We start from the raw sequence: 24,951 nt of genomic DNA on the forward strand, positions 1-24,951 counted from the left end.
AATTCACCCGTGTAATCATAATACATGTTCCATCATCTTTCCATTGCTCTCTGCAGTTCGCATGAATCCCATACTTCACTCTAACTAGAAATATAAGACCCAAAATACCCATAATCTCATTCAGTGTAGTGTCCGGGACTCCCGATTTCTGGAGTATTTTACTTCTTCACTTTTGTTAGCAATAAAAGCGAAGGTACAGTCTATAATTGTATCAATAATGTCAAGGCTTATAAATTTTAGAAATGCATCGACGGGTTTCGGAGTATCCCTGCAAATCCGCTTTGGGCGGGGAAAAATGTTGATGATATTCTTCGGCGGCACTCTTGAAGCAGCTTTCACAGGGGGTTTGCTGTACCAAATACCTTGTCTATTCCGATGTAAAAAAAAGAAATCCTCACCAGTATCATCAATCTCCATTTCATCTGCTTCCTCTTCAGAAACCTCTGAACCAACATATGAGCCGTCTATATCTTCATCACTATTCTGTGCCTCTTTTGGAACCCGCCTCTTTTCGTCAGGGTCCAAGTGCTTAACAATTCGCCTGATATCCTCATCGGAAGTGTCACGTTTCGCACTAGATACAACATACGACGGCGAAGACTAACAGACATAGATAGGTAAAAATATATAGTAGGTGCAATTGTCATATGATGGGTAGGTAGTAGATATACCAATTTATAGTACACTGCTGATGTGAATGTAACAGTATATGGATAGATGAAATAGCTAACCCATTATATTCTGTTTGATTGTATGAAAAACATTGATCTACATACATACTTCTATTAAATAATTTAAGGTAAAAATGTTGTACAACAATAAAAAACCAATGAGAGCCAAAGCCTATCACAAAACAATAACCATTCACCAATATTCGAAAAGCAAATTTACGTATATGAGCGGGCGCACGCGGCACGGAGTGCTGCCAAAGTGGAGTACTCGCGTTCGATCTTGCCTGGTTACTGCTACAAGGAAGGAAAACGGTATCTGGTGCATTGATTGTATTGGCAGTATAGCCGACTGCAGGTACCGTATGACTCTAGATGATTCAAACACCTTCACTACCACTTATCACACACACATCAACGTGCCAGCACTAAGTGTTGCCATGCGCCCACCTGTGGGTTAAGCCTTTGGGCCTCCTCAGATATTGGGAAAGCTAGGACTATGATGAAGCATTCCATACCCCTCATGGACAGAAAAGTAATCAATTGACAGTGGAGACAATGAAATCGACAATTCTTAACACATACTGACGGCATGTTACGTTTTGCACAGGCGACGTTGTACGTCGTTTGTCCTGAGCACTTTATCTTAGTACTTACGTTTGTATAATATCGTTTACTGCCTTGTCGTTATAGTTACATAAATAAACACTCCGTTAAAGTAATCGACTTGTGTCTCCGGATACCTTCCAAGAATGATTGCCTACCGAACGCGTGGGCCCTAACGATGTATATCGAACATTCGATTATATGTCGACAACACGACGCTGGTGGCGTGAATTATAGCAGATGTTAATTGTGTTGTCAGAGGAACACAGTTTTATCGTTTTCGGTAGCGAATAGCCATGAGTGAAGGCATTGAAGTTTCGAGTGCAGATACTCTTAGATGGTGAAATCTAATTACTCGGCTATGTTGTTTCACATTCTGTTGGGGCTTCTGATTGCTGCCAAATGAGGATAGCAGGAATTCTGTAGGATGTTATAAACTCAACTTCGTGAAACCTTTCAAGAAATGTGTGGATGCTGAGTTTCCTTTGCAATTGTACGAGTTTCTTTGCAATTGTACTGCGCCCGTTATCACAAGCGAACATACATAAGAAAGGACAAATGATTGGCAGTTGCAAGTTATCGATCGAAAAGAACGTTATTTTGGTTTCTAGTTGAATAAGAGATTATACGCTGCAAACTACAGCCTGGGAAACACAATTGTCCATGAACCCCGTGTGTGACTACTTCGGTTTCTGCCGAGAAGTCCGTTATGTCAGTCACGAACGAGAGTCTTCCAGACGGTGAACAAAACAAGGTTGTCGAAATAGAGGAATTGCATATAGCTCCTAGGAAATACCAGACAGGACGCTTATTGAAAAATAAAGCTGAACATACTCGTTTTTTTGTGTTTGGTGGCATTAAAAGAGAGTGCAGTAACAGCTCTATGCTTTTAGAGTTCATTCGAGGGGACTCTCTCTTGTAAAACACTTGATATCGCTAGGCACGAAACGGATAGCAGACGGCTTTAAGTCGTACAACACGTCACACAAATAAGGACTTCAACATGAATCTGTGAATCATTCTATTGGATTTTCGTCATGGGTTTATCTGTCCACACACAGAACGTCGAGCGCTTGTGGAAACCTGTCAAATCGTTGACAAAATGAGAGGGGCATTCAGAACGTAGGGACGAACCCTAACTCTTCACATACCTGTATTTCCACAACTGGTGGTTACGTGGAAAAATTGACCCTTCTGATGCTCTCACGTCCGCAACTCGTGGTCGTACGGTAGCGTTCTCGCTTCCCGCGCCCGGGTTCCCGGGTTCCATTCCCGGCGGGGTCAGGGATTTTCTCTGCCTCGTGATGACTGGATGTTGTGTGATGCCCTTAGGTTAGTTAGGTTTAAGTAGTTCTAAGTTCTAGGGGACCGATGACCATAGCTGTTAAGTCCCATAGTGCTCAGAGCCATTTGAACCATTTGATACTCTCACGATATTTCTGACTGGCATAGCAAGCATATACCTGGTTTACGCAAAGAGGGGATTATTGCCGGAAGATTATACAACACGAGGTATAGTGCATGAAGAAGGCTTAGCTGATGAGTAAAGCCAGAAAAGTTAATGGTTCCATTTCTAATAAATTGTAACCTAGTAAACATTCGTCTTTTGTCACTACTTCAGTGATCGCTGTAAACAGTACCGATAATCGCACAACTAGAAACGTGTGGTCGACAATGATTCGCACGTTCGATGTTTGTATATTGTCAGCGGCCCGCGCGTTCGATAGGTAATCTTTCATAGAAATTACCTAATTCCGTACTTTCTCAACTCGACGGCGATATTTCTTTGTGCCGAAACTCAGGAATTGGGAGCCCGTGGGCTGTCATCGACGATACACTGCCACCTTCTTGCCACTGACGGAGGACGGAGCTGCTGTAGTATTTAAAAAGTATGACGAAAGTGGGCACTGTTGAGTAGCCACGCTACAGGAAGGTTATTGACGCTGCTTCCTGCTCTTGCAGCTGAGAGGAAAATAGTCAAGCCCGCGAAGCCTGCTGTTGCCGTTAGAAAACACTAGACTGTGCTTTGTCTAGCCAAAAAACATCATACAGCTGTAAGTATTTAACATTTACATAGAAAGAAGGGAAGATGTCCCTACAAACTTCACCACACATTGTTTTGAAGCCAGCGTCGCCATGTTAGATGCCTCAAAACATTAACAGACAATCGTTTACATGTAGATCCTTTACAAGTGCTTTTACTTTGTAATTTCTGTCGTGAGGACACGATAAATGTCCTAAATAGTAGAGCAGTGTTTGAACAAGACTCGAACTATTCAAACCGCTTACGTCACCGTTCGTGAAATCTCTGGTTCTGTTCGATCTTATATTCAACCAGCTATCTAGTAACTTTCACTTATATTATTAGAACGATCCTCTTAACGTTTTAAGATACCACGAGTTTTGTTAATAGATGTAATTCTGCAACCCGGACTAGGGTCCAGTCAATGTTGTAAGGTAACGGGCGAGTCGTTAACCTAAATTTTGATGAATTACAGGCATGTAACGTGAATAGTACATGAGTTATTGGAGGTCAAAGTGGCCGATTACTATCGCTCGCGTCAGGCCATAAGTACTCCACAGTTATACGAAAAAATTGTAGCAGCCTGCTTATAAATATATTTATTCATCTATGTCTTTGTTTCTATCCGATATATGTTATTCGTGAAGAAATTGGTTAAATATTGACTGTGTTTTAGAAAGCACAGACACATTAGACTACTGGCATACCTTTTGTTCTGTTCCTTTGACATATGTTTATTTAATTTGTTTATGTATCTAATAATGTGTGTTAGAGCGTGTTCATGGCCCAGCCGTTGGAATATTTACATAATTTCAAGTTATTTAAATGTAAATCCAGTACTTCGAATGTGATTCATTATGTTTTTGTGTGTGCGTTGGCATGAAGACTTGACTCGAGCTCTCTAGCCAATCACGGCGCTCGTGAATGGGGAGACTGGATGGATGCGAGTTCGGGTGAAGGGCGCTGGCAGTTATGGAGGGCGGGACAGGTCGGGAAGTACTGGACGCGACGGTACGACGGATGCGGAGTCGCGGGAAAGACTTGCAGGGTGTGGAGCAGTTTGCGCGTGGTCGCGGGAGATAGAATCATTTCCTAGTGCCGATTTGTGTACTTGTGAGACTTCCGTGGCTTTTGCAGTGAAGACGTACTAAGCGTTTAGAAGTTAATAGCTCGTGAGCTATGTTGTTGTTCATGACTAATTATGTGCAGTAGGAATCTATTGTCTCCCTGTGATTCAACTTGTATTTTGCTTAATTGCTAGACCATCGACACCAATAAGAGTTTTGCAGAAATATACCGCATTCTCAAAAGTACTTCTACTGTCGTACTCATCATTTAAAGTCCTCAAGAAAGTACCTGCAGATTTTAATTGAGTGCAATTTTTCATTTATAAACGTCTTTGTTACGTTCAAAATTCGCAATTGCTGACAGACAGGAAACCTCGACCATTCGATTTATGTGTACACTCATACTGTATACTGTAGCCTCAGCAGTATTTGGCCTGTCATGCGGGAACTACGTATCCCAGCCCCTAGACAACGAAACCAGTCAAAATTTTAATATTGCTACGTTGAGTTAGAGGGTGCGTAGTTATTAGAAAGTCTGCAATGCGTATCAACGGGAACTATTAAATAAATAAAGGATTTCAGTCATGATTCTGTCCAATGCTCAAGCTTTCGCTAGTACGGTGATCAAGCGACGTCTGATGATACTACACTCCTGGAAATGGAAAAAAGAACACATTGACACCGGTGTGTCAGACCCACCATACTTGCTCCGGACACTGCGAGAGGGCTGTACAAGCAATGATCACACGCACGGCACAGCGGACACACCAGGAACCGCGGTGTTGGCCGTCGAATGGCGCTAGATGCGCAGCATTTGTGCACCGCCGCCGTCAGTGTCAGCCAGTTTGCCGTGGCATACGGAGCTCCATCGCAGTCTTTAACACTGGTAGCATGCCGCGACAGCGTGGACGTGAACCGTATGTGCAGTTGACGAACTTTGAGGGAGGGCGTATAGTGGGCATGCGGGAGGCCGGGTGGACGTACCGCCGAATTGCTCAACACGTGGGGCGTGAGGTCTTCACAGTACATCGATGTTGTCGCCAGTGGTCGGCGGAAGGTGCACGTGCCCGTCGACCTGGGACCGGACCGCAGCGACGCACGGATGCACGCCAAGACCGTAGGATCCTACGCAGTGCCGTAGGGGACCGCACCGCCACTTCCCAGCAAATTAGGGACACTGTTGCTCCTGGGGTATCGGCGAGGACCATTCGCAACCGTCTCCATGAAGCTGGGCTATGGTCCCGCACACCGTTAGGCCGTCTTCCGCTCACGCCCCAACATCGTGCAGCCCGCCTCCAGTGGTGTCGCGACAGGCGTGAATGGAGGGACGAATGGAGACGTGTCGTCTTCAGCGATGAGAGTCGCTTCTGCCTTGGTGCCAATGATGGTCGTATGCGTGTTTGGCGCCGTGCAGGTGAGCGCCACAATCAGGACTCCATACGACCGAGGCACACAGGGCCAACACCCGACATCATGGTGTGGGGAGCGATCTCCTACACTGGCCGTACACCACTGGTGATCGTCGAGGGGACACTGAATAGTGCACGGTACATCCAAACCGTCATCGAACCCATCGTTCTACCATTCCTAGACGGGCAAGGGAACTTGCTGTTCCAACAGGACAATGCACGTCCGCATGTATCCCGTGCCACACAACGTGCTCTAGAAGGTGTAAGTCAACTACCCTGGCCAGCAAGATCTCCGGATCTGTTCCCCATTGAGCATGTTTGGGACTGGATGAAGCGTCGTCTCACGCGGTCTGCACGTCCAGCACGAACGCTGGTCCAACTGAGGCGCCAGGTGGAAATGGCATGGCAAGCCGTTCCACAGGACTACATCCAGCATCTCTACGATCGTCTCCATGGGAGAATAGCAGCCTGCATTGCTGCGAAAGGTGGATATACACTGTACTAGTGCCGACATTGTGCATGCTCTGTTGCCTGTGTCTATGTGCCTGTGGTTCTGTCAGTGTGATCATGTGATGTATCTGACCCCAGGAATGTGTCAATAAAGTTTCCCCTTCCTGGTACAATGAATTCACGGTGTTCTTATTTCAATTTCCGGGAGTGTATTTCCAAGAGGCGTCTTGCCGCAGTAATTCCTTCTCGCGAGAAAAATTACTGTCACTTTATTTTACGCTATGTTTCTTCTACTTGGCATTTGATTTTTGCTTAATTTTCTTTACTGTTTCATCCGAATCTTGCCATCTTGTTTTCAAACTGATTAAAATCTGGTAAAGCGTTTGCCTGTATTTCTAATATGTGAAAGCAGACAGAATTGTTCATTTGCAACCTACGTGGTTTGTCATTACCGTCTCTCATTAACAAAGAAAATACTGTATTGGGTTCAGCTAAGTAATATTTTTTGATGGGTATATTCTTGTCTTACGTTTATAAGAAAATCAGTTTACTTTCTTATTAATCTATACATGCAGGCAACGTATGAGAACTCGTATTATAAAGTTGTTCAAACAAGATTCGTATATTTGCAGTGGTAGGAATTAATGCTATTTCCTCCATTGTTTCAAAAAATTGTCAATTTTTAAATTCTTAACAAACCCACAGCTTAATGTTGTGGCTAGTTCGTAGTTTCTTGCTTATCTCTTACACTCTCCTTGCGACACATATCTCACGTGATTTTTCGAATAAGCTCGATACTGTATCGAACGCCCTGTACTGTATCAGACCCTTTCGAATGCGGCTATCTTTTGCTCAGGGCTACTATGTAGTAAATATTACCGTTCTTTCGATAGAAACATTGTGCTAGGGAGGCATTTTTAAACGTTTATCTGGTGTTAAATGCGTATTTTATTGAGTAGTAAGAAGCATTTGCCCTCGTAAATGTAACATTCTTTTTGTTTATGTATTTCAAATAACCAAGAAAACAAGTAGGGCCTGTGTGAAGTGAGAAAGATGCTTTCGTAATGAATTTAAATCCTCTTTCATTGTATTTCCACCGATGGCTGATAAAGCTTCGAAAACGATGCTGGTTTTGCGTACTGCTACCGATTCTTACCCGTTACGTTTTCAACTTTCAGATCATATGCACAGCACATTTAATGTTAAAGTTTACAAAAAATTTACCTAAGTTTTCTTTGCTAGCCCAAGGTGTGTGCAGAGAGGAAAGAAGAAAGCAATGATGCTATTATGACTAATGGATACCAACAATGTGAAATATTCTTCAGGTGTTGAAACGAACAGCGTGCAGATGTATCTCGATGCAGATATGAGTGCTGGTTTTATTAGATAGTCAGTCCACCAGTGCCATGGTAGTTCACACAGCTTCTCAGCCTACGAACTGTCATTCAGTGTGGGGCCAATAATAGCAAAATAACTAAAAATACATTTTTGAAAGTAGTTCCATCAATTAGCAATTCAATCAATGTCACCACCTGATAGTTCTGATGGTATTAATGGTCATTTAAACTAACATCTCCTATGTGCAAAGGACGAACTTCTGAATGAGCGAACGGCCTCGGCCTCAATAGCCCTGTAGAGAGGATTTCTTGCTTCAACAACTTTCAGCAATGATAGCAAAACATCTGTATCATGTACATGCTTCTTAAACATGTGCTTCACTTATATTTTAATACATACATAGTAACAGCAAATTGTTTCATACTTGTTTTTTAAAATAAATTATTGTATCTTTTTAACAGTACATATTTTCTTCATTCTTCATTCTCCATGGCCAATACCTCTGTGTGGCAAGTTTTCAGTAATAAGCCACCTGATTTCACTTTTGAATTTCATCTTCAGGTTTTCAAAGTACATAAGCCCACATCACGCCTTTTGATAAACCAATAAAAGTACTAGGATGTCATACAACCACTGTTTTCATTTATTTATTCATCCATTATATAGGACCTCAAATGTGGTACAACATACTGTGGACATATGTGTGGAGGATAAGAAATATTAATTATATATGAAGGGTACTAGTGAAAAACGACCAAGGTCAACTTCGTGCTGACGTGGAACGATAAAGACCCATTTTCATTGTAGAACTTCTTCCTCCTCCTTTTATGTTTAATCTTATAATGCTGTACCTTCATGTTACTGCTTTCCAACGAGACTCGTCAGTCACTCACACATTGTAAACGAAGTTCGAATTGTTTCACTGTTTAGCAATAAAGCAAAGACCAATATAAAATTGCACCACATTGTGCGGTCAAAGTAGACTGGAAAACGTGTTTCTCTCTGTAAGTTGAGCAGAAACACTTGCGTTGTTGTTACCAAGATTGCACTTAGTTACTTCTTAAGGGAAATCAAAGCATCAGAAATGCCGGAAAATGAAGATAATTCTAGTCCGGTGCTGAATACAAGATGAGTTAAATTACAGGCGACGATTGATAAATGCTTACGATTGAGATGTTTCAGAATGTTTCATTTATAGAAAGGAATAGATAAAAGAAGGAATTCAATCAGATGGCTTCCTTTTATACACGAACCTCACCTAAAAGAGAAGTTAGGAGAAGTTGCATGTTACGATTTTTCCTAAAAGGTGCGTATTAACGCGCATGGACAGTTACAGGATGTTCATGTATTTCAGCCAGCATGCTTGTCAGTGCATGCTACTACCAGCAGACGTCTTATTCGTATTAAAATACTACAAGTAACGTACACGTGGACAGCAAGCAAAACAAACCACTAGACCAAATAGAGGAGCAACCATACCTAAAGTGCATCAACATGTATGGAGAAACCTTATCTAAAGTGGATCAATGTATACAAATGGTTCAAATGGCTCTGAGCACTATGGGACTTAACAGCTGAGGTCATCAGTCACCTAGACTTAGAACTACTTAAACCTAACCTAACCTAAGGACATCACATACATCCATGCTCGAGGCAGGATTCGAACCTGCGGCCATAGTGGTTGCGTGGCTCCAGACTGAAGCGCCTAGAACCGCTCGGCCACACCGGCCGGCCAACGTATACAATCACTGAGAGGCCGTAATTTACATTAAAGCATTCATGACAGCAAACGGTTATGTTTACGAGAAGAACTTAATATTCGATAGTTACCATGTTCATTGTGTGACAAATCTAGAGCCGACTGTTCTCAACTTGATTTGGCTCTGAGCACTATGGGACTTAACAGCTGAGGTCATCAGTCCCCTAGAAATTATAACTACTTAAACCTAACTAACCTAAGGACATCACACACATCCATGCCCGAGGCAGGATTCGAACCTGCGACCGTAGTGGTTGCGCGGCTCCAGACTGAAGCGCTTAGAACCGCTCGGCCACACCGGCCGGCCAAATTATACAAACACTGAAAGGCCGTAATTTATATTAAAGCATTCATGACAGCAAACGATTATGTTTAAGAGAAGAGCTTAATATTCGATAGTTACCATGTTCATTGTGTGACAAATTTAGAGCCGACTGTTCTCAACTTGATTTACAGCTAAACAACGGAAAGCTGCAACTTATATGAACTCTGATTAACCTGGAACTGCAGCCAACGATTTAAAATGGACTCCATAAGAGAAAAGCACACAAGTTGTTTTAGAAGATTATATGTTCAGTACGTTTGTGGCTCAGAATATCTGTGATTAATAAAGCAATCTGTATGGATTACCACAAGTATTTTCCGCTTCCTAAATTTCAACCAATGAACCTCTACTACGACAGGCAGTTACTGTTTTATTCATTCAATATTCTTTCTTCTTTCTTCTGGGAAGTCTTTTTTTTTATTTTACATATGACGAAACACTTTCCAACAAAGTACCTGATGAAGTGCGTTCAGTTTTGTGGCGCTTCTGTTCGGAAATTTTGTCTGCTCGTGGGTGCGATCTCCGTGTATTTCATGGTTCCAGCTGAGGGCAGAATACTTGAAGGAAATGTTTTAGTTCAACTGGTATGACGTCGGCTTCAAGCTTTTGACGTCATAACAACTTCGCTTATTCGTACCTCCATGGTATTTAATTTAAAATTGCCTGTCAGCTGTCGCACACCGTAGGCACTGGCGTCTCCGGACAGCAGCAAATTGCTTCACGTAGTCAATCTTTGCTTACTTCAAACAGTGGAATATTTTGCCAGCGCGCGTATCGTATTATTTGAAGGTTAAGAATAACAACCCCTCCTGATGAGCTACAAGACTGGAAGAGAAAACGATCTCATCAGAGAGGACTTACCACTCATCTGGTATCCACGACTGAAGAAGTTTCAGATGACACACCGCTAAAAGATATTAAATATCGCAAGGTACCATTAGGAAAAGCGTTGTAATTTCTCTCACAGCTTGACGACACTTTACGGAACCATTTCTTGGACGAGGAGAATACCACGGACTTAGTTCATTGCGGCGAGTATCTTGACAGGAAAAGCAAACAGTTTTCAAGGCCTCAACGAGTACCAAAAAAAAAATGTCTACTTCTACGTGTGACATCGCATGCGACTGATATAGTCTGGTCTGTGATTCAGACCTCTACGACAGTTAAGCTGCCCTCTCTTGAACCCAAACCTTTTGCTGGAGACAATGAGAACTGGCCTTCAGTTTGGGAAAAGTTTGAAAGCGGTATCTATAGGATTACTTCCGTGTGTACTATTAATAAACAAGTGTTCCTAAGAGGATGTCTCGTAGGTGAGCCTAAACAACTCGTCGATGACGTTAAAGCGATTGTCTCTACTTACTAAGCCACGAAGCGAATTCTTCAGGCAAGATATGGAAACCGCAGCCGCATAGCACAGGCCCACCTAGAAGAACGCATTAGAGTTGAATATTCTGAAACTATTATTACAACCTTCCCCCATGAACCATGGACCTTGCCGTTGGTGGGGAGGCTTGCGTGCCTCAGCGATACAGATGGCCGTACCGTAGGTGCAACCGCAACGGAGGGGTATCTGTTGAGAGGCCAGACAAACATGTGGTTCCTGAAGAGGGGCAGCAGCCTTTTCAGTAGTTGCAGAGGCAACAGTCTGGATGATTGACTGATCTGGCCTTGTAACATTAACCAAAACGGCCTTGCTGTGCTGGTACTGCGAACGGCTGAAAGCAAGGGGAAACTACAGCCGTAATTTTTCCCGAGGACATGCAGCTTTACTGTATGATTAAATGATGATGGCGTCCTCTTGGGTAAAATATTCCGGAGGTAAAATAGTCCCCCATTCGGATCTCCGGGCGGGGACTACACAAGAGGACGTCGTTATCAGGAGAAACAAAACTGGCGTTCTGCGGATCGGAGCGTGGAATGTCAGATCCCTTAATCGGGCAGGTAGGTTAGAAAATTTAAAAAGGGAAATGGATAGGTTAAAGTTAGATATAGTGGGAATTAGTGAAGTTCGGTGGCAGGAGGAACAAGACTTTTGGTCAGGTGATTACAGGGTTATAAATACAAAATCAAATAGGGGTAATGCAGGAGTAGGTTTAATAACGAATAAAAAAATAGGAGTGCGGGTTAGCTACTACAAACAGCATAGTGAACGCATTATTGTGGCCAAGATAGACACAAAGCCCATGCCTACTACAGTAGTACAAGTTTATATGCCAACTAGCTCTGCAGGTGATGAAGAAATTGATGAAATGTATGACGAGATAAAAGAAATTATTCAGGTAGTGAAGGGAGACGAAAATTTAATAGTCGTGGGTGACTGGAATTCGTCAGTAGGAAAAGGGAGAGAAGGAAACATAGTAGGTGAATATGGATTGGGGGGAAGAAATGAAAGAGGAAGCCGCCTTGTAGAATTTTGCACAAAGCATAACTTAATCATAGCTAACACTTGGTTCAAGAATCATAAAAGAAGGTTGTATACCTGGAACAATCCTGGAGACACTAAAAGGTATAAGATAGATGATATAATGGTAAGACAGAGATTTAGGAACCAGGTTTTAAATTGTAAGACATTTCCAGGGGCAGATGTAGATTCTGACCACAAGCTATTGGTTATGAACTGCAGATTGAAACTGAAGACACTGCAAAAAGGTGGGCATTTAAGGAGATGGGACCTGGATAAACTGAAAGAACCAGAGGTTGTAGAGAGTTTCAGGGAGAGCATAAGGGAAAAATTGACAGGAATGGGAGAAAGAAATACAGTAGAAGAAGAATGGGTAGCTCTGAGGGATGAAGTAGTGAAGGCAGCAGAGGATCAAGTAGGTAAAAAGACGAGGGCTAATAGAAATCCTTGGGTAACAGAAGAAATATTGAATTTAATTGATGAAAGGAGAAAATATAAAAATGCAGTAAATGAAGCAGGCAAAAAGGCATACAAACGTCTCAAAAATGAAATCGACAGGAAGTGCAAAATGGCTAAACAGGGATGGCTAGAGGACAAATGTAAGGATGTAGAGGCATATCTCACTAGGGGTAAGATAGATACTGCCTACAGGAAAATTAAAGAGACCTTTGGAGAGAAGAGAACCACTTGTATGAATATCAAGAGCTCAGATGGCAACCCAGTTCTAAGCAAAGAAGGGAAGGCAGAAAGGTGGAAGGAGTATATAGATGGTCTATACAAGGGCGATGTACTTGAGGACAATATTATGGAAATGGAAGAGGATGTAAATGAAGATGAAATTGGAGATAAGATACTGCGTGAAGAGTTTGACAGAGCACTGAAGGACCTGAGTCGAAACAAGGCCCCGAGAGTAGCCAACAGTCCTGACAAAACTCTACCATCTGGTGAGAATGATGTATGAAACAGGCGAAATACCCTCGGACTTCAAGAAGAATATAATAATTCCAATCCCAAAGAAAGCAGGTGTTGACAGATGTGAAAATTACCGAACTATCAGTTTAATAAGTCACAGCTGCAAAATACTAACGCGAATTCTTTACAGACGAATGGAAAAACTGGTAGAAGCGGACCTCGGGGAAGATCAGTTTGGATTCCGTAGAAATGTTGGAACACGTGCGGCAATACTAACCTTACGACTTATCTTAGAAGAAAGATTAAGAAAAGGCAAACCTACGTTTCTAGCATTTGTAGACTTAGAGAAAGCTTTTGACAACGTTAACTGGAATACTCTCTTTCAAATTCTGAAGGTGGCAGGGGTAAAATACAAGGAGCGGAGGGCTATTTACAATTTGTACAGAAACCAGATGGCAGTTATAAGAGTCGAGGGGCATGAAAGGGAAGCAGTGGTTGGGAAAGGGGTGAGACAGGGTTGTAGCCTCTCCCCGATGTTATTCAATCTGTATATTGAGCAAGCAGTGATGGAAACAAAAGAAAAATTCGGAGTAGGTATTAAAATTCATGGAGAAGAAGTAAAAACTTTGAGGTTCGCCGATGACATGGTAATTCTGTCAGAGACAGCAAAGGACTTGGAAGAGCAGTTGAACGGAATGGACAGTGTCTTGAAAGGAGGATATAAGATGAACATCAACAAAAGCAAAACGAGGATAATGGAATGTAGTCAAATTAAATCGGGTGATGCTGAGGGGATTAGATTAGGAAATGAGACACTTAAAGTAGTAAAGGAGTTTAGCTATTTAGGGAGTAAAATAACTGATGATGGTCGAAGTAGAGAGGATATAAAATGTAGACTGGGAATGGCAAGAAAATCGTTTCTGAAGAAGAGAAATTTGTTAACATCGAGTATAGATGTAAGTGTCAGGAAGTCGTTTCTGAAAGTATTTGTATGGAGTGTAGCCATGTATGGAAGTGAAACATGGACGATAACCAGTTTGGACAAGAAGAGAATAGAAGCTTTCAAAATGTGGAATTACAGAAGAATGCTGAAGATAAGGTGGGTAGATCACGTAACTAATGAGGAGGTATTGAATAGGATTGGGGAGAAGAGAAGTTTGTGGCACAACTTGACTAGAAGAGGGGATCGGTTGGTAGGACATGTTTTGAGGCATCAAGGTATCACAAATTTAGCATTGGAGGGCAGCGTGGAGGGTAAAAATCGTAGAGGGAGAGCAAGAGATGAATACACTAAGCAGAATCAGAATGATGTAGGTTGCAGTAGGTACTGGGAGATGAAGAAGCTTGCACAGGATAGAGTAGCATGGAGTGCTGCATCAAACGAGTCTCAGGACTGAAGACCACAACAACAACATTATTACAACTTTCACAAAATGTAGTAAACATACCCAATCACTGAAATCCGTGAGTGATGATTTAAATAGTTACGGCAATGCTCCCACGCCAAAAATTTTGCGCGTTATCCCCGCAGACATTGCCGGGTTGGATAATTCATGTCAGAGGGAGAAACAATCCGTGGCAGACATACGATGTTTAATGGAATATTTAGAAGAAGTAGTCGATATTACACTCACTGCCCATTTGGTACGTAAGTAAAAGCCAGTCACGAACAGATGAGGTCCTTCGAGAACATAAACTCCTGCCGCAGACACACTCAACGTTAACTTCAAGCAAGATCGATCGAAACATAAGATCACACTTACCGTGAAGCTTAGCTGCGTTTCTTGTGAAGTGGGCAGAAGACTGCAAAACGGTAAAGGATATTCCTCTGCGCCTCAAAGTACTGGTCATCAGCGACCAATTTGTGACGTTTTGGGCCAACCTAAGCTATTCCGCAAACAATTTGATTCTCTCAGCAGCTCCGTCAATAGTTTAGTGGGCAATGTCGTCACGGGACGTCCAAGTTTCATGCACCTTCACACGGAAAGCGTGTTTGCACGAGGATCCACAAGAGAAAGCTGAATCGCAGGTTGTATTGTGGACGCAGGCAGCCAATCAACGTTCATTGGCCGAAATGGTATGAACAATCTAAACCTAAATGTTATCGATACTCTTGTTTAAGCTTAACACGCAACTGTTAATCTCATTAATTTAACTACTGAACAAACGAATGATTATACTATATGCAGATTTTAGGACGTAGAATCAATCGGCATCAGCACCGATCAAGAAAGACTAACGGGTGAGAAAGAGTCAGCGGTATTGAGAAACTTCCGCGCGACGTACATGCTTTCGGACCAGCGGCGAGTAGTTTGCTTTTCCGGAAAATACGCTGTCGTTCTACGTCACAACTTCCAGAATGCCGAGAGGCGTTTTGCTGCCTTACTGGAAAGACTGTACAGAAATGATGAGCTAAGACAGTGAAGCGCAAAATTGCGAATAGTCTATAATGGTTCCTCACAGGAACGAGGTGCAAGACAAAGGCAAATTATTGGTTCTCACGTCTTCCTTGCGGCCTCGCAGGTAGTTCGTTTCTGCATTCAGCATCCATTCGTGAACTAGCAGTTCCCTGCAGCAGCTGCCTCAATGCATCAGAACACGAACGTCGATGACTTTGGTACAGGAACTGGATTGCAAAGCAGCCTAATCACAGCATATTACGAGTAAAATTGAAACTGTCAAAGTGGGCGACTAATTATCAACAATTATAAGCAATTTTGAGTTGACAGTAAGATATATCCAAAAGAATGGAATGACATAGCACTTGGGAGAAGACACATTCTCAGTGAGTCAGTGATAAATCACTAGAGATTTTCGGAGACAATTGCAACAAAAAGAAGTTTACTACGAGCAACAGCAAGTCTTTATGACTCTCTGGGATTAACAACTCCGACAGTCGTTGTAGGAAAAATACTGTTTTAAGACAACCTGCTGCTCAGACTATCTGTTAGTCGGGCTATAAGTTGGATGGTGCACCTGGGTGTCAAACCTTCCCCTGCTATCTAAATTACTATTCCAACATTGATCCAGTTGCCAGACAACGATCGTTCCTATATTCACTTTATCCGTGATGCCTCCGAGAGAACATAGGGCGCTTCGTGTGATCAACAAGTCAGTACAAATTTGAAAATTGTATAAATCACGGAATAATATAGATAGAGAGGTACAAATTGACACACATGCTTGGAGTGACATGGGGTTTTATAAGAACCAAAAAAATACAAACGTTCAAAAAATGTCCGACAGATGGCGCTTCATCTGATCAGAATAGTAATAATAAGCATAACGAAGTAAGACAAAGCAAAGATGATGTTCTTTACAAGAAATGCTCATTAAGTCCACCATCATTCCTCAGCAATAGCTGTAGCCGAGGAATAATGTTGTGAACAGCAGTGTAAAGCATCTCCGGAGTTATGGTGAGCCATTGGCGTCGGATGTTGTCTTTCAGCATCCCTAGAGATGTCGGTCGATCACGATACACTAGCGACTTCAGGTAACCCCAAAGCTAATAATCACACGGACTGAGGTCTGGGGACCTGGGACGCTAAGCATGACGAAAGTGGTGGCTGAGCACTCGATCATCACCAAAGGACGCGGAAGAGATTCTTATTCTGATAATACAGCTTCACTAAAAGCGCCTTTTCAGGTAACGTCAACATGGTGCGACTGCTGGCGCATCTTATTCTCTCTCCCATTACAGCTCCTTTTATACACGATTCTCATGCGCAGTCACAGACGTTTTGCTGTCCAGCGCCATCTGATGGACATTTTGTGAACTTTGTTTTTTTTTCCTAATAAAACCCCATGTTATTCCAAGCATGTGTGTCAATTTTTATCTCTCTATCTACATTATTCTGTGGTTTATTAAGTTTTCAAATTTATTCTGAATTTTTGATCACCCGGTATATCACTTTGACCGATAACATATCCAATCTAATGTGTAGTAGAAGTAGATTAACGTCTGTAAAGAAAATAACACTTCCTCAGCTTGAACCGCTATCAGGGCTGACAGAAGACAGACTACTATACTAGTATTGCGTCTTGCAAGGTCAAAACATCTGGCTTTAGGACAGCGACACCTTGGACTGATTCCGTTGTAACTCCTGGATGAATAAAGACTGATCCCACCAATTACAAAGCATTTGTATGCAACAGTGTCAGAAACACAAACACTCAGCAAACAGTCTCGGTGGATACACTGTCCAGGCAATGACAAACCAGGATCCAAATCTCACATGTTGCTAACACTGGACAGCTGTTAGAACGGGTCACCATAGCTATTACAACATCCTAATGCATAGCGAGCAATCACTCATCTATTGTAATCTAGAAAGCTAGGGCGATTACCAACTTTGATTCCATGCGGAACCGTTGTGCACAGTGACTGTATATTATTATAAGGATGGGAGTAAAGCAATCAGTTGCAGTCCGTTGGTTTTTATTATTCTTGCGTAACTTATTGTGTTTCCTGCTGCCTACACACCAATAAAGTCGTATGGTGACTTGTACTGCTGGGAGACTGTTGGATTATAACTCAAATGTACTGAAGATGGCTATTTATAGCTGAAATATGGATATGCTAAAATAATAAGCAGGCTATGGGAATGCGACTGATGGCTGTTCTCCTGTCCGTCCTTATAAGATATATAGATTTCATCTGTTTCCACATTCAGTCTGCACAACCGATCACAGACGGAAATAGAATCAGCTTTTACTGAAAACAGTTACGAAGCACTGCTTACGTTCTCCACTTTATACGAAAACTCCTTGAGAGGAGCGACACATACGAAGAATTCACCGCACAAGGAAGCAGAAGCCGTGCAGCAAGAAAACTTCCCCTCAGAAATCACTGCTCTAAGAAACTGTCTTCCACTTCGTAGTACATCCAAGATAAAATGTTTCAACCAATATTTAGATTGCGATTTACTACGTTAAGGAAGTCACCTACAACACGTCGAGGAGTCTGTCGAAGAACGAAACCATCGCTTCACGGAACGTCCGAACTTGTGCACGCATATCGTGAAGTAGTACTGGATTTTTGTATAAGTAATAGAGTCTTTCTGGATACTACTCACCCATTGTGCGAACGAAACTGTCCTACGCAGTTGTCTTCCCCGTAAAATTTCACTTAAATCCGCTGGCCAGCGGATAGACGCGCCACCACCAGCTGATACAGTGAGACATTACAACCCATCTGGAGTTTCTGAAATTTCTTTCGCATTGAATCTATACTCAAAATCAGACATCGTTATATATCGGTGTTATAACCAATTAATCACCTGTTCTGTAGCTAGAGCGGTTTATTTGGAACTAACAACCATCTCGAAAAGAGACTGCTTCTTACTAGCCTTTCAGAGGTTTGTTGTTCAACTTGGTATTCCACATACTGTGTGTAGTGATAACGCTCAACTTCAAATGGTTCAAATGGCTCTGAGCACTATGGGACTCAACTGCTGTGATCAGTCCCCTAGAACTTAGAACTACTTAAACCTAACTAACCTGAGGACATCACACACAGCCATGCCCGAGGCAGGTTTCGAACCCGCGACCGTAGCAGTCGCACGGTTCCGGACTGCGCGCCTAGAACCGCGAGACCACCGCGGCCGGCCACGCTCAACTTCCCATGCTGTTAATGGAGAGGTAACAGAAATATTGACAGCTATCTTAATTGAGAAGACATGCCAGTATTTTACACAACGGGGTGTCCCATGGATTTTCGTAACGCCACGAGCGACTCTGTGGGGTGTGGGGAGGTTCGGGGAGCGGATGTTTGCTTCAATCAAACGGTGCCTCCGCAAGGTACTGAGCCACGGTAGGAAGGGCTACAAACTATATTTTTGAGCACAGATGCCGCCCTCAATTCAAGACGCATCACAGAAAGCGAGGGCGAAGTGCTTACTCCAGCAAATTTTCGGGGAAGGAAGAGTACAGTCCAATCGGAGGGCTCTGAGCCACTAACAACAACAGATTTGGTAAGGCAATTTTAGCCGCTGCATAAGATACCGGATGACTTTTGGAAGCGGTGGAGCAAAGACTGCAAAGACTAATTATTGCTCCCTCGGAACTTCCATCAAGTTAATATCATTGGCAAATCACTGAAGGCTCGGACCGGAGATATTGTGCTTCTTTAAGGGAATGACTTCCCCGCCTCATGTGGAAGAGAGCAATAATCAAAGAACTACGAATAGGTCGAGACATACTACATCGACTGTCGTCCTCGGTACCTCGGATGGGAGAAATCTTACCAGGACAGTCCTCTGGAAGTCAAACAGGGTGGGGAGGGTGTGGAAGATAACCGACGTTATACATAATAGTTCTGAGCGCTTTATCTTTGTACCTATGTTTGTATAATACCGTTGACTGCCTCGTTCTTAACGTTACGTAAATAAGTGCAATGTTAAGCAGAACGGATTGCACTTTGTTACTTTCTCAACTCGACGACGATATTTTTTTCAGGGCGGTAGGCAGGTGACAGCTCCAGCTGTTAGGCATTTTGATATAACAGCTCATATAACAACTGCAAACATGTACTTAGTTACTGAAGTAAAAATATCACCACTGTATAAACACGAGCTCGGTGAAGCTGTTTTGACTAATCACATTAAAAAAAATTAAAAAAACACTAGACAGAATATGCTGACAGGTTGCAGTATACATAAAAGTGAGATGCGGTGTGATGGGGGAAACTGCCATTCGCAAAAAAGCGCTAGAACTGTTGTACACGATGACTAAGAGTGAATAACCACTCTAGCAGTGTGGTACAGCGTACAGAGATTTACGTAGCTTCTGTTCGTATAGTTCTCTCGTTCTAGTGTTATCAGCAACTCATGTATGCGTTTCACGTAGTTTTAACTCATTTTAGGGAAAGTAAGCGCCCCCCCCCCCATCTACCCACTAGCATGTCAGCTCACTGCATTGTCAGTGATTCTAAGGTTCGCTGAGAAAGACCAGTATAGCTGATACACCCTGTAGCGACTTCTTGCGACGTATTGGGGCATACAGAGTGAGGAATGACTCACTCGACCTTCAGTTTCCTGGCCTATGAAGTGCGTGAACACAATCCGGCGATATAACGTGCCTCGCACATCCCTTCGCCTTCCTGTCATCCTGTTAACCCCGGGGAAAAATTTATAGTTTTATAGGGTTCTAGTGCACTGAGACGAGGTAAACATATTTCTTGCTTCTTTTAAAGATCAACATTAATTTTATACCTTGAAACAATATTTATGATAATCTGAGATTTTTCCATCCCCTGCAACATCTGAACTGGTAGTGATAGAGAAAAAACGAATACAACCTTTTATTGTTGGACATTAAATGTAGTTTAATTTGGTACCGGGAAACATTTTCGCTAGAGACCGCTTTTTTTTTTTAGAGAAATCAAGAAAAACATTACAAAGTGGCCTTTCCAACACCAACCCTCCAATGCTCACACCGCATTGCTCAAGATATTTATTTTGTTGTCCATGACTATCCCTCTTACTATTGTACACAAGTTATTCCCCTAGTCGACTTTTTTGGTGTTCGTTGAAATGGGGAATGGGCGAAATTTTTCAGAGAATGGTTTAAATGCGACGAAGACATACAGTGCCGCTGATCTGTTTCCCTTTCAAAGAGATGTGAGTGACATTCTAGGACGCTCAACCTGTAGGTCGTGCCTGGTAGAATGACAGCAATAAAATGCCAGAAATCTATGCTCAGCCGCTAACTCATTAAGAATTTGTAGCGAGACCTCCCAGTCAATCGAGTCTTACTACTGGTTAAAGATCAGAATGTCTTCTATTGTATAAATCTAAACTTACGATACCAGATGACTGTTTTGAGAATGTGGTTCTGTTCGGCTGTTTTCGATACTCGTTTCAGGCGTCTCATCATTTCAGGAATGGACAGGGTACCGGTACCAGGGATCTTCCTATGCAGATACTGAAGTATAGCCAAGCCTTTTACAATAAGCTAAGTGTGGCACAGTTCCGTCTTTTAAAAATTTTACGGTCGAAAACTTCTGTTTATGTTCCCTGGCGCACCACTCGGTACCTCACCTTGACTTTCAGATACATCCTAAACTTCTATCCTCGAAAAAAAAAGGTTTATCTGACATTTGTTTTACCACTCATTGAGCACAGGTATTGTTACCGCATTGGGAAAGCTATACTAACAGCAATTTGGATCAATTTTAACTGTGTTTAACATAGATTGAAACTACTTACAATAGATTCCGAAGTGTAAGGTAGGTACGGGATTCGATTTAATACCTAACACAAAACCAAAACAATCATGGGATGATATCAGTTCGTACCATCATTATCGTTTTGTAACATGTTTATACCTACGAAACAACAGTGGCTATTTTCAGCAACGGGATGAGAGCAGCTTTTAGTTAACCGTAAGACAATTCCCCTGAAGTAAATACTAAACTATGAGAGAACGGTAGCAACGTTCTGAAGGAGTTAATTTTGTTTCTTGGTCCTGAAATCTACTAAATAAATGAGAAGTTCAATTTCTTTTATCTATGTAATTATACTTGAGAACGAGTTGAACGCACGCAGTAATGTTTCTTACGTAGCAGTTTGGTTACCTTGGTTGAAAACTGCGGGTGAATAATTATTGAACAGTATATTAACTTGAGAATATCATACAAGTCTGTTAGCGTATAAAAGACAACCAACAGGAACTTCTTAACATTCACTCTGGCTGGTACATCCTATAAGCATTTTGTTACATGTACGAATATGAGACATCGTCGTATTATGTAAGTATGATTTGTTATCTCGTAATTTTAATACAGATCGTCTCTGAAACTCGACAAAGGGAATGGGATTATGAATTGTCTTTAGGCAAAGTGAAATTTAGAAGTAATGAGAATATAAAGAACCTACATTGCCCAAATAAAGCAATGTCCAACATTTTAACTGGGATGACTGTAATTCGTTGTACACAGTTAATCAAAAGATCTTCTTACCATGTAGTCAAAATTTGTGGAAGTAATCAATTCTGCATATTTTCTTCACGTCTTTGACAATTAGGATTAATGTGGCACGCCACGAAGCCTTCCACGGGCATTATTTCAACTGCGGAAGTGGCTCAGTTAATTTGGTACGTTGTATGCCCGGAAATGTTTGCTTCAGTGGCAAATGAAATTGAGAGAACACTTAAAAATGTGTACGCTAGAACCGCACCACGTTATAAATGTTTTCACGCACAATTAAGCCCTTTTTCAATTCTCATCTCCAGAGATATCAACTATTTCCGCACACTGATAGCTGCGTCAAGGGCATCCAAAAAGGCGCCAAAGGAAAACCCATTCAAGTTCAACGCCTTACGTGGATGAATGTTGGAAAGTTGAATTTAACAAAATACAGTTCCCTGGGATTGTTACGTTCATTTACGTTTTTATAGTCATTACTTGCATCATATTCCGTTTTCTGTTCTACACATATTGATAAACACTGAATTACATATTTCCTTTGACACGAACACTTTCCATCAGGCCAATATTGATATTTTAATATATTTTTATAATTTATTGTATAATACTTATGCTCAGTGAAGTCGTCCCGTTATAGGGATACTACTGTGACCTTCCGTGATTCCCTTTTCTTTACAAATCCGGCAATGTACCATTTAAATTATTATTATTTTTGGCTACCTGGATTTTAGGAACCAGAGCCTGAGTTTCTCGGTGTCGAAAGGTCTTGTATGATAGCCACATCTTAAAAGTTCTGAAATTTGTCTGTAAAGATCAGTTCTTTGAAGCGTACTTTCAATAAAAGCACAACAGCACTGGCTACAAGTCACAAGTTTTGTTTAGGAGGTTCTGTAGTATTCTCTGGTTTCATTTCTGTTAACCCTGCTGTTCTGTTCACTTTTACTTGACATATATACTGTTCGGGTCAATATGACCCGACATATCAAAATGCTTTAGAAACATAAATTTTGGTACAGTTTTAGCTATCGACATTGTTGTTCTATTCCAGTACCTTGTTAGTAATAATAATAATAATAATAATAATAATAATAATGGTAATAATAATAATAATAACAATGCATACAACTTTATTGAGGGATATTTTTCATTTAAATATGCACATAAATTTGAAACAACAGACAGTTTCCATTACAGGCATTCAACTTAGAAAGCACTACAGTTTTTCCATACTTCTATTCTTATTGTTGACAGTTTAGACGTAAGTATTGACATTTTCTAACAACAGACAGTTGTCATTACAGATATTCATCTTAGAGCACACTACAGTACAGAACACACTACAGTTTTTTTATTACATTCCAACATAGAAAGCACTACAACTTTAGAATCCTCTCTTCTTACTGATTGTAGTTTAGGCACAAGTATTCACATAAATTTGAAACAACAGAATTTTCAATACAATCATCTTATAAAATACTACAGTTCTTTTCTTACTGCTTGCACTGTGGACACAAGTAGGTTACATGTTTCTTGCAAATATGTTTACTACATTTTCCACACACCATGTTTGTTTTATTGTCATTACTTGATGGACAGAACTTACAGCGTGCACGTTTTGTAGATTTTCTTGTTGTTACCGATTCTGACACACCACCCACATCATTCGGGTTTTGGATGCTTGTGACCATTCTCAAAGAATCTTCTGTTCTTGGGAAATGCGTTCTTGATGCAATATGTTCTTTTATCAGTGACTTTCCAAGTTCCTCCAAGAATATTCTCCTTCTAGTCAATTTGCTTGCATTCCAATTAGGGTCAACCGAAATCCACAAAACGTATGCATTATAAGCAGAAACATCAAGAATATTGTAGAAAACTATCATTGGCCACCTATTACTTTTTCGTTTGCATGTATATGTACCTAATAACTGATCAAGCGTGTCTACAGCACCTTTGGTTGAATTATAGTCCAAAATCATTTTTGGCTTCTTATCAGCCCTGTCACTGATTTCCGCATCATGGTGGAGAGTGCTCATAAGTACAACATTCTTGTGTCTCTTAGGAATATAATTAACCACAGTAGTGTCATTTGTGAAGTAAAATGAAGAGCTGTGTACCTCCTTGTTGGTCATTTTGTGTGGAAGCTCCGGCTTATTTTTCCGTATAGTTCCCAACATAGTCAATTTCCTTTTCAGAAGCAGCTGCCCCAAATTGTACGACGTAAAAAAGTTGTCACACGTGATATTCTGACCACGTAACTCAGAAGTGAGATCAGATACCACCCTCATTCCCTGATTTCTTTCTGGTGCCGCTCCACTCACCTTTCCTGTATAAATTTGGGCTTTCAGTACGTATGAAGTTTTGCTGTCACACATGGTCCATATTTTGATCCCATATTTTGCCGGTTTACTTGGGATATACTGCTTGAATGGACAGCGACCTCTAAATGCTACTAACTGCTCGTCAACAGTAACATTTTCTCCTGGATTATACAGTTTAGGAAGGACCTCTACCCACTTCTCCCAAATACTACGAATTGCGGCAAGTTTGTCAGTACGTCGTCTTTCCTCTCTAGTAGATTTCTTGTCAAATCGCAGGACACGTGATATCTTACAGAATGTTTCATGAGACATGGTTGCTCGAAATATGTTTCGCCCAGTATCTTTATCCCACAAACTTTTTGTAGACTCCCCATGAGATCGATATACACCCGCTAGGAGTAAGAGTCCTAAGTATGCATGGAAAACAGAACCATCAATATCTGTCCACTGTTCACCATAAACTCGCTGCCCTTCAATATTTGTCATCTCTATTATTTCATTTTGAAGCGCTGTGTGAAATACTGCTTCAAATGAACATTTTACATCAGATATTCTGCTGACTGCATACCTGGTAACTCCTGGGGTACTCTTGATGATGTTCGAAGCTGGTAGGCGACCATGTTGTGCTGGTGGATGCAACTGCCATTCTATATTCCCATTTTTAGAAAGAAAAGTCTCTACACTATTTTGTATGGGCTGTGGACTGTCGTAACTGTCATCGGAACACTCGCTTTCAGATGCATTGCTGA

Source organism: Schistocerca nitens, chromosome 2 (genome assembly GCF_023898315.1).
Source record: "Schistocerca nitens isolate TAMUIC-IGC-003100 chromosome 2, iqSchNite1.1, whole genome shotgun sequence".
Lineage (NCBI taxonomy): Eukaryota > Metazoa > Arthropoda > Insecta > Orthoptera > Acrididae > Schistocerca > Schistocerca nitens.